The sequence below is a fragment of the Arachis hypogaea genome, chromosome 9 (assembly GCF_003086295.3).
Source record: "Arachis hypogaea cultivar Tifrunner chromosome 9, arahy.Tifrunner.gnm2.J5K5, whole genome shotgun sequence".
NCBI lineage: Eukaryota > Viridiplantae > Streptophyta > Magnoliopsida > Fabales > Fabaceae > Arachis > Arachis hypogaea.
This window is the reverse complement of record NC_092044.1, coordinates 41912364-41921072: the sequence shown is the minus strand read 5'-3', so window position 1 is coordinate 41921072 and position 8709 is coordinate 41912364. Positions and strand designations below refer to the sequence as shown.

Here is an 8709-nt window from a genome sequence, read left to right as displayed (position 1 = left end):
GAGGATTCCTCTTCTTTTCTGTTCTCTTCTTTTTCATATGAGCAGGAGCAAGGACAATGACATTCTTGTTGAAGCAGATCCTGAACCTGAAAGGACTCTGAAGAAGAAGCTAAGAGAAGCTAAAGCACAATAGTCCAGAGAAAATCTTACAGAGAATCTCGAAAAAGAAAGAGACATGGCTGAACCCAACAACAATGCAAGGAGGATGCTTGGTGATTATACTACACTTACTTCCAATTTTTATGGAAGAAGCATCTCAATCCCTACCATTGGAGCAAACAATTTTGAGCTGAAGCCTCAACTAGTTATTCTAATGCAACAAAACTGCAAGTTTCATGGACTTCCATCAGAAGATCCCTATCAGTTTTTAACTGAATTCTTGCAGATTTGTGATACTGTTAAGACTAATGGAGTAGATCCTGAAGTCTACAGGCTCATGCTTTTCCCTTTTGTTGTAAGAGATAGAGCTAGAACATGGTTAGACTCATAACCTAAAAATAGCCTAGACTCTTGGGATAAGCTGGTCACGGCCTGCTTGGTCAAGTTCTTTCCTCCTCAAAAGCTGAGCAAGCTTAGAGTGGATCTTAAGACCTTCAAGCGAAAAGATGGTGAATCCCTCTATGAAGCTTGGGAAAGATACAACCAGTTGACCAAAAAGTGTCCTCTAGCATGCTTTCAGAGTGGACCATTTTGGATATATTATATGATGGTCTATCTGAGTTCTCTAAGATGTCACTGGACCATTCTACAGGTGGATCCATTCACCTAAAAAAAATGCCTGCAGAAGCTAAAGAACTCATTGACATGGTTGCAAATAACCAATTTATGTACACCTCTGAGAGGAATCTTGTGAGTAATGGGACACCTCAGAAGAGGGGAGTTCTTGAAATTGATACTCTGAATGCCATATTGGCTCAGAACAAAATGTTGACTCAGCAAGTCAACATAATTTCTCAGAGTCTGAATGGATTGTAAAACGCATCCAACAATACTAAAGAAGCATCTTCTAAAGAAGAAGCTTATGATCCTGAGAACCCTGCAATGGCAGAGGTGAATTACATGGGTGAAGCCTATGGAAACATCTATAATTCCTCATGGAGAAATCATCCAAATTTCTCATGGAAGGATCAAGAAAAGCCCCAACAAGGCTTTAATAATGGTGGAAGAAACAGGTTTAGCAATAGCAAGCCTTTTCCATCATCTTCTCAGCAACAGACAGAGAATTCCGAACAGAGCCCCTCTAGCTTAGCAAATATAGTCTCTGATCTATCTATGGCCACTTTAAGTTTCATGAATGAAACAAGGCCCTCCATTATAAATTTGGAGGCACAAGTGGGCCAGCTGAGTAAGAAAATCACTGAAACTCATCCTAGTACTCTCCCAAGCAATATAGAAGAGAATCCAAAAAGAAAGTGCAAGGTCATTGATATAATCAAAATGGCCAAATCCAAAGAGGAAGGGGAGGACGTGAATCCCAATGAGGAAGGCCTCATGGGATGTCCTCCGGATAGAAAGGAGTTCCCTATTGAGGACCTAAAGGAATCTGAGGCTCTTATAGAGACTATAGAGATTCCATTAAACTTCGTTCTACCATTCATGAGCTCTGAGAACTATTCTTCCTCTGAAGAGGATGAAGATGTAACTGAAGAGCAAGTTGCTCAATATCTAGGAGCCATCATGAAGCTGAATGCCAAGTTCTTTGGTAATGAGACTTGGGAAGATGAACCTCCCTTGCTCATTAGTGAACTAAATACATGGTGTTCCGAGGGTTACATGAAACTGTAGGTCGATCTCGGACGAGATCTTCTGTGTGGGTCGGAGCTGTTGTGTCCGACATGTTGGACTTGGTGATGGTTGATAAACCACTATTTTATGGTTTATCTTGTGCTCAATTGAGTGGTTTTTATCAACTCTTTACCCACTTATTCATATTATTTGCATGGTTTTACATTTGCCTTCCTAATTATGTGCTTTGATTGAAAACATGCTTCTTTGGCCTTAAGTTCCCTATGTTTAATCCTCTCTTATTACCATTAGATGCCTTGATATGTGTGTTAAGTGATTTCAAAGATTAATGGTGCTGATCCTTCGTCCCCGGAGGGTGGGGGTACCTGCAAGGGACTCCAATGCTTAACTTAGCAAGGGTATTAAGCAGGTATTGAGTAGAATCAGAGTATGAGTTATACCTGGGTGCTCTAGTGTATTTATAATGGTGTAAAGTGACCTTTTCAGATAAGATAAGTTAGTTATCTTATCTTTATCTTTATCTTATCTTTCATGGGAACCGCCCTTATCTCTATAGGCTTGGGCTGCCTTTTGGATTGGGGTCATGTTCCTCTATTTGGGCCCTTTATTGGGCTTTCCTATGACTTGGCCGAGCTCTTTGAGAAGAGGTCGGTTTGTGCTGACCTGAAGAGGTCGGTCGCTTTGTCTATAGAACATTCCGGGTCAGACATCTCGACACAGGGTATGAACAGTGCCCCTGCTTGAGCTCGGTTTCCCTTTAGAGGTAAAGTCTTAGTTTTTAGGACTTTGAACCTTCTCGGGTAGAGCCGAACTCGAGCATTTTGTCGACTTTATCTTTGTAGAGTTCCTTTTTGAATGCGAAACGTTTAGCTTCCTCTGAGAGCGCGTGCTTTTAGATTGGCATCCTTGCCATGGGAACGCACGAGGGTTTTTAAATGCCCTCATTAATTAGTTTTAATGCTTTGTTTCTTTGATCTTTTTGAACTTTTCACCAAACGGTTTCTCTTCTCTATTTCGTAACTTCCCTTTTTTTCTCATCTTCTGTTTTCCCTTGAAAGCTTACATTTCTTGGTGTCTCAACGTGGTTTCGGCGATCGTGAGTGCTTCCGACGGTAGCTTCTGGCCTCTTCGTCTTCAATCTTCTTCCGCATTCTTCTCCTTTTTTCAGGTTGGTTTTTCTTTTTCTTCCGTCGTCTATTTTGCTGCTCTGTATTTGTTTTTTGAAGTTCTTGACTGAGTGCATGTTGGAAAGCTTGAATCTTTGTATATTATCACGCTTGGTTTATCACTGTGATGCACGCCTTCTGGTCTTCTTATTACCTTTATGTATGCTTCTGGGTGTTTTCTCCGAATTTGGCTTTTTAGGGCTTCGTATGCTACTCCTATTTTGCTGAACTTTGTTTGTTTTGAGGAAGTTTGCTCCTTTTGATGGCTTGTTTGATCTTTTTCGTGTTTGTTTTTCTTGGAATGGGTTTCTGCTGAGATATTAGTCTTGTGGATTTTCTTTGAATCTTTATTCCCTGATTGCCTCCAAAGGATGCCCCTAGACTTTGGGTCGTATCCTGGGGTTTTCCTTTTTATCTGATGTACCATGTTGGATTGTGCTGTCCGAGTTGTTTTAATTTTGTCAGGGATGTCTTTACCTTTTTAGTAACCTAATTTTTTTTTGCTTGTAGGATTAGTTGGCCATGTCTTCCCGAAAAATATTGTCGAGGCGTCTTCTGAGGTTCCCGAAGGGATGTCCGATTGGCTAGACTCTCTTGTCTTGCTGTGTGTTTCTTTAGTCGATTCAGAATTTTGTGTGACGCTTAGAAAGCATCATCGTGTCTGTAGCAGTGAGGATCAGGAGGGCAATTATGAGTTGGTAGCACCTAATTCTGGTGATAGAGTTTGCTTCCCAGTCCTAATCCAGGGGGAGCGTCCCTTCTTCTATGCTTATGACTTCTTTTTTTAGCCAAATGAACATCACCTTTCCTTTTACTTCTTTTGAAATTGACCTGTTATGGTCTTGTAACGTAGCCCCTTCGCAGCTCCATCCGAATTCATGGGGCTTCATCAAGATTTTTCAGCTTGTTTGTCGAGAATTTGGTGTTAGGACTTCGCAAATTCTTTTTCTATACCTTTTTGTGTCGATCAAGCCTGGGACTACCAAGAAGAAGGCTTCTTGGGTTTCTTTTAGGTCTGCCCAGGGGCATAAGGTTTTTTCCATGTATGATGAATCTTTTCGGGATTTTAAGAACTACTTCTTTAAGGTCCGGGCTGTTGAAGGAGCCTGGCCTTTCTTTCTGGATGAAAATAACGAGTCCTGCTTTCCCTTAGAGTGGCAGAGAAACATAGTGGTATCCCGATATACTTGGGAGATGCTGGATGAGGTCGAGCAGGCCTTTGTGAATGTCCTAGAGGATATTTGGGGGGAACCTCCTCACTTGGATACTAAAAAATCTTTGGGAGACCCGTCCCTTATTCGAACTGCATTGGGTATTTGTCTTGATATATCTTGTTATCTTATTCTTCTCCTGCTTTCTTTCCTGGCGTGGAAAATTGTTATTTTTTATTGTGCAGAGATGTCCAAGAATAATTATGTAATGAAGGCTTTCAAGAAGGCGAGGAAAGCTACTGCAGCTCAAAACATCTCGGCCCGGGCTGATGGGGAAGGAACTTCCCAAGCTCTTTTGAAGCCATCCATGCCAAACTCTTCTGGCTCGAGGAGAGTGATCCCTACACCTCAGGTCCGTTTAGTGGATCCCTCTTAATCTTATACTGCTGCTGTGGTTTCTTCTTCGGCCGCCCTTCCTCTAAAAATACCTCAAACTGTTGAACATTTCAATCTAGATGCCCCGGATTTTGACCCTGTTGGTTTTGTGGACCAGCAGATCGCACCTTATGGTGCTCTTTCAATGGATGATGTATCTCTTCTTCATCACTTGGATTTTATAACTCGGAGTAGTGTTAAGATGGCTCATATGGGAGCTGCTTTGTATCGCACTGCCCAAAATCTGCCTCTGCATGCTTCCAAAGCTTTTATGGAGGAAGCTAAGCAAGAATTTGATCGGATGAAGGTCTCAAGGAGGAGTTTGAAGCGGAGGTGATTAAACTAAAGAAGGAGCTGGAAGGGGAGAAGGCCAGCTCTCTTGCCCTGGCGGCCTCTGTGTGATTGGCTGAGGATGTGGCTTTGAAGCACAAAGAAAGCTATGTCACGTCCTACCGAGAAGTGATGCATCTTCGGGAGGAGCTAGAATCAGTCCGGGTTGATTATTCTGAGCTCCACGGTCATCTTGTGGGCAGCGTAACTGCTGCTTATGAGAACCTGAAGGAATAGGTTTGGGTTATTGCCCCGGACGCTGACCTAACGTAGTCGGTCTCCTACAAGACAAGTTATAAAAGTAATCCATAAAAGAGTTCTAACAAAGGTCCAAGAAAGAGGATTACAAAAATAACTCAGAAGGGGACCAACACGAAGAAATCGGTTATGGGGCGCTAAAAATACGAGCAAAAGCGAGAAAACCGACAAACAAGTCGGACCCAAACAAGTCACGACCTCAAAGGATCCAAGTTACAAACAATAAAGTACAAAAGCAATCCAAAGAGGTCAAGCAGCAAGATTTCAATACTCTCAGAAACCAAAAGAGATACCATGTTAAAGCATAATAAAAGCATAGTATAATAAAGCTTCAAAAGGCCACCAAAATCTACCTCAGAAAGCTACTTCTGTTTTTCAAAGTAAAAGTTGCCAGGCAGGCAACTAAAAAGCGTTAGCAGTTACACAAAACAATAAAACAGTTCAAAAGCCCACAAACCGGACTATTTACACAAATACTTGAAAAGAAGATCAGCAAAGATTGGGACCCTTCCCGGCAGCATCAGTATGGGGAGAAGGAGGACGAGTCTGAATAGGCACAGCATCTACAGTTTCATCATCCCGGTTCAGAATCTGACAATCTGGATCAGACGTAACTAGAGGAACCGAGGAGGTCGACACCTTGATAGAAGGCACTGGGGGAGGTTCAACATCATCATCGGGATCATCTGGGACAATCTTGCCATCCTTTACTACGTTAACAAGACTAACGAAAGTCAAGTCGGCATCAGGAGCTACAATCCGGAACTGCTCCATCAGGTTCTCAGAGGCGGCAGTTACGCTGCCCACAAGGTGACCCTGAAGCTCGGCATAATTAACCCGAGCAGTTTCCAGATCATCCCGGAGATGCATTAACTCCCTATAAGCTTAGACATAGCTATCCTTGTGCTTCAGTGCCATGTCCTTAGCCAACTTCAAAGAAGCAGCCAAAGCAATAGAGCTGGCCTTTTCACCCTCCAGTTCCTTCTCTACTTTCGCCAACTTCACCTCCAACTCTTCCTTCAGACCCTTGATCCGATCAAATTCTGATTTGGCCTCCTCCATAAAGGATTTTGTGGCATGAATTGGGATCCCCTGAACAGTTCGGAAAATAGCCGCTCCCATATGTGCCATTTTCACACTACTCTTGGTGATAAAATCTAGATACTGAAGAAGAGACACATCATCCATGGAGAGCCCACCATAGGGGGCAATTTGCTAGTCAACAAACTCGATAGCATCAAAATTTAGGGCATCCAGGTTAAAGGGCTCGGATGTTTTTTGCTTTTTTAAGGGAGGAACACCAGAAGCAACGGCAGAAGTCTGTGGAGGATCGACCTGACGAAACTGAGGAGTAGGAATTGCTTTCCTCGGCCCGGGAGAACTCGGCACAGGAGGCTTCACTGGGACCTAAGAAGATCCCTCGCCGGCCACTTTGGCCAAGATGTTCAGAGCAGCAGTTGCCTTCTTTGCCTTTTTAAAGGCCTTCATGGAGTCGTTGTTCTTTGACATCTCTGCAAATACAGAATCAGCCACAGCAAAGAGTTACAGTCACAATAAGAGAAAGAAAAAATTAAAAGAAACAAGTGTAGAAACAAGTCAGACAAGTACCCAAAACAGTCCGAACCAAGGACGGGTCATTCAAAAACCTTTTTGTATCAAGATGGGGTGGTGTCCCCCATAGATCCTCAAGAACAACAACAAAGGCACGCTCAATATCATCAAGCATCTCCTAGGTATAGCGAGACACTCTCACATCCCTCTGCCACTCTAGAGGGAAAGAAGGCTCATCATTTTCATCAGGAGAAAAGGGGCGGGCCCCCTCGACAGCACGAACCCTAAAGAAGTAATTCTTAAAGTCCTTAAAGGACTCATCATACATAGCAAAAACTTTATGGCCCTGGGCGGACCTGAAAGAAACCCAGGAAGCTTTCTTTTTTGAAGAACCGCCAGGCTTAGCGGAAACAAACAAATAAAGGAAAAGAGTCTGAGAGGGTGTTACATCTAATTCTCGGCAGAGAAGCTAAAAAATTTAATAAAACCCCAGGAATTTGGGTGAAGCTGGGATGGGGCAATATTACACGACCACAACAAGTCGGTCTCGAAAGCAGTAAAAGGAAAAGTAACATTCAACTGACTGAAGAAGTATTCATAGGCATAGAAGAAGGGACGCTCCCTCTCAATGGAAGTCGGAAAACAAACTCTCTCATCGGAATCGGGAGCAACAAGCTCATAATCCTCCTCACGGGCACTGTTACCACAAATCCTATGGCGCTTCCTCAGCTCTGTGCAAAATTCGGCATCCACAACAGAAACACACAACAAAACAAGGGAGTCCAGCAAATCGGACATCCCCTCAGGAACTCTGGAAGACATCTCTACAATGTTATTGCGAGAAGACATGAGGCCAACTAATCCTACAAGTAATAAAAGAAGATGGGGTTACTAAAAATATCTCGGACAAGGGAGAAAACAACACAACACGATACAGGCAAACACACAGAAAAGGAAAACCCGAAGACTCAAACCAAAGTCCTGGGGCATCCTTTGGAGGCAATAATAAAGCAAGGCTTCTAGGAAAAATCTCCTTCTCGCATCCCAGCACCTCTCAAAACAAGAAAAGAAGGCTTCAGACAACAAGCATTTTCATCAAAGTAAAAAAAGTCATCAAAAACATTGCCTTACAGTCTAAACCAGCAAAAACCATCCCCAAACATCAAGCACGCCAAGCAGAGACCATTAAAGATGCAACCTTTTTCAAGAGCAGACAAAAGCAACCTTCAAATAAAACGAGGAACAGACGCGGACAGCAGTATCAGAACAGAAACAACAAAGAACATGCAAAGCCCTAAAAGCATCAAGCAAAAGCAAAAAAGATCATGCAGAAGATGGAGAAACTCCCAGAAAGCACATTTCAACAAATCTAGGGCACAATGGAAACAGAAAGATCCAAACTTTCTCAAAAAGGGAGGATCAAAATCAAAACCTCACCACAAAGCCAAAAACAAAGAGTTTCATGATGCGACCCGGTACACTTGCCGGTGAGTTTCGTGTTGGATCGTTTTCCACACATCAAGTTTTTGGCGCCGTTGCTGGGGATTGAATTAGATTGACAATGATTAAGTGAAGTAGAGATCTAGATCAAGCATTTTTTTTTTGTTTCTTTATTTTTCGTTGATAACACACTAACTTTTTGAATTTTTGCTTAAGCTAACTCAAACTTCATTCTAGCAATAGATTGAAGTGTCACTGTTTTTTTGTTTTTTTTTTTGTGTTTCTTGTGTTTTGCTTGTATGTCAGATACAAGAAGAACGATACCCAACTCTCATGAACGAGACGAATGCACTCTCAGGAGATTGAAAAGAGCTGAGAGAGGGAAAAACATTGTTGGAGAAGAAGAGTCTGAAGAAGAATTCCAAGACATGGAGGAACAGTCAAATAATCCACCAAATCAACAAGGAGGAGCAGCCAATAACAACAACAATCCACCACAGAGGAGAGTTTTGGCTTCCTATACATTTGCAAATCCTAGACATTGTGGGAGTAGCATTCTTACCCCAAATGTTAATGCAAATAACTTTGAACTGAAGCCACAACTCATCACCTTAGTTCAAAACAATTGTTCT

At 42.4% G+C, this 8709-nt stretch overlaps 1 non-coding gene across 1 annotated transcript; it reads right to left on the bottom strand.

The window, feature by feature from the left end:
* Positions 1–568: 568 nt before the first annotated feature.
* On the bottom strand, positions 569–671 carry LOC112713928 (small nucleolar RNA R71). The gene has a single exon (XR_003158888.1). It is a non-coding gene; the product is annotated as a small nucleolar RNA R71 (small nucleolar RNA).
* Positions 672–8709: the final 8038 nt, after the last annotated feature.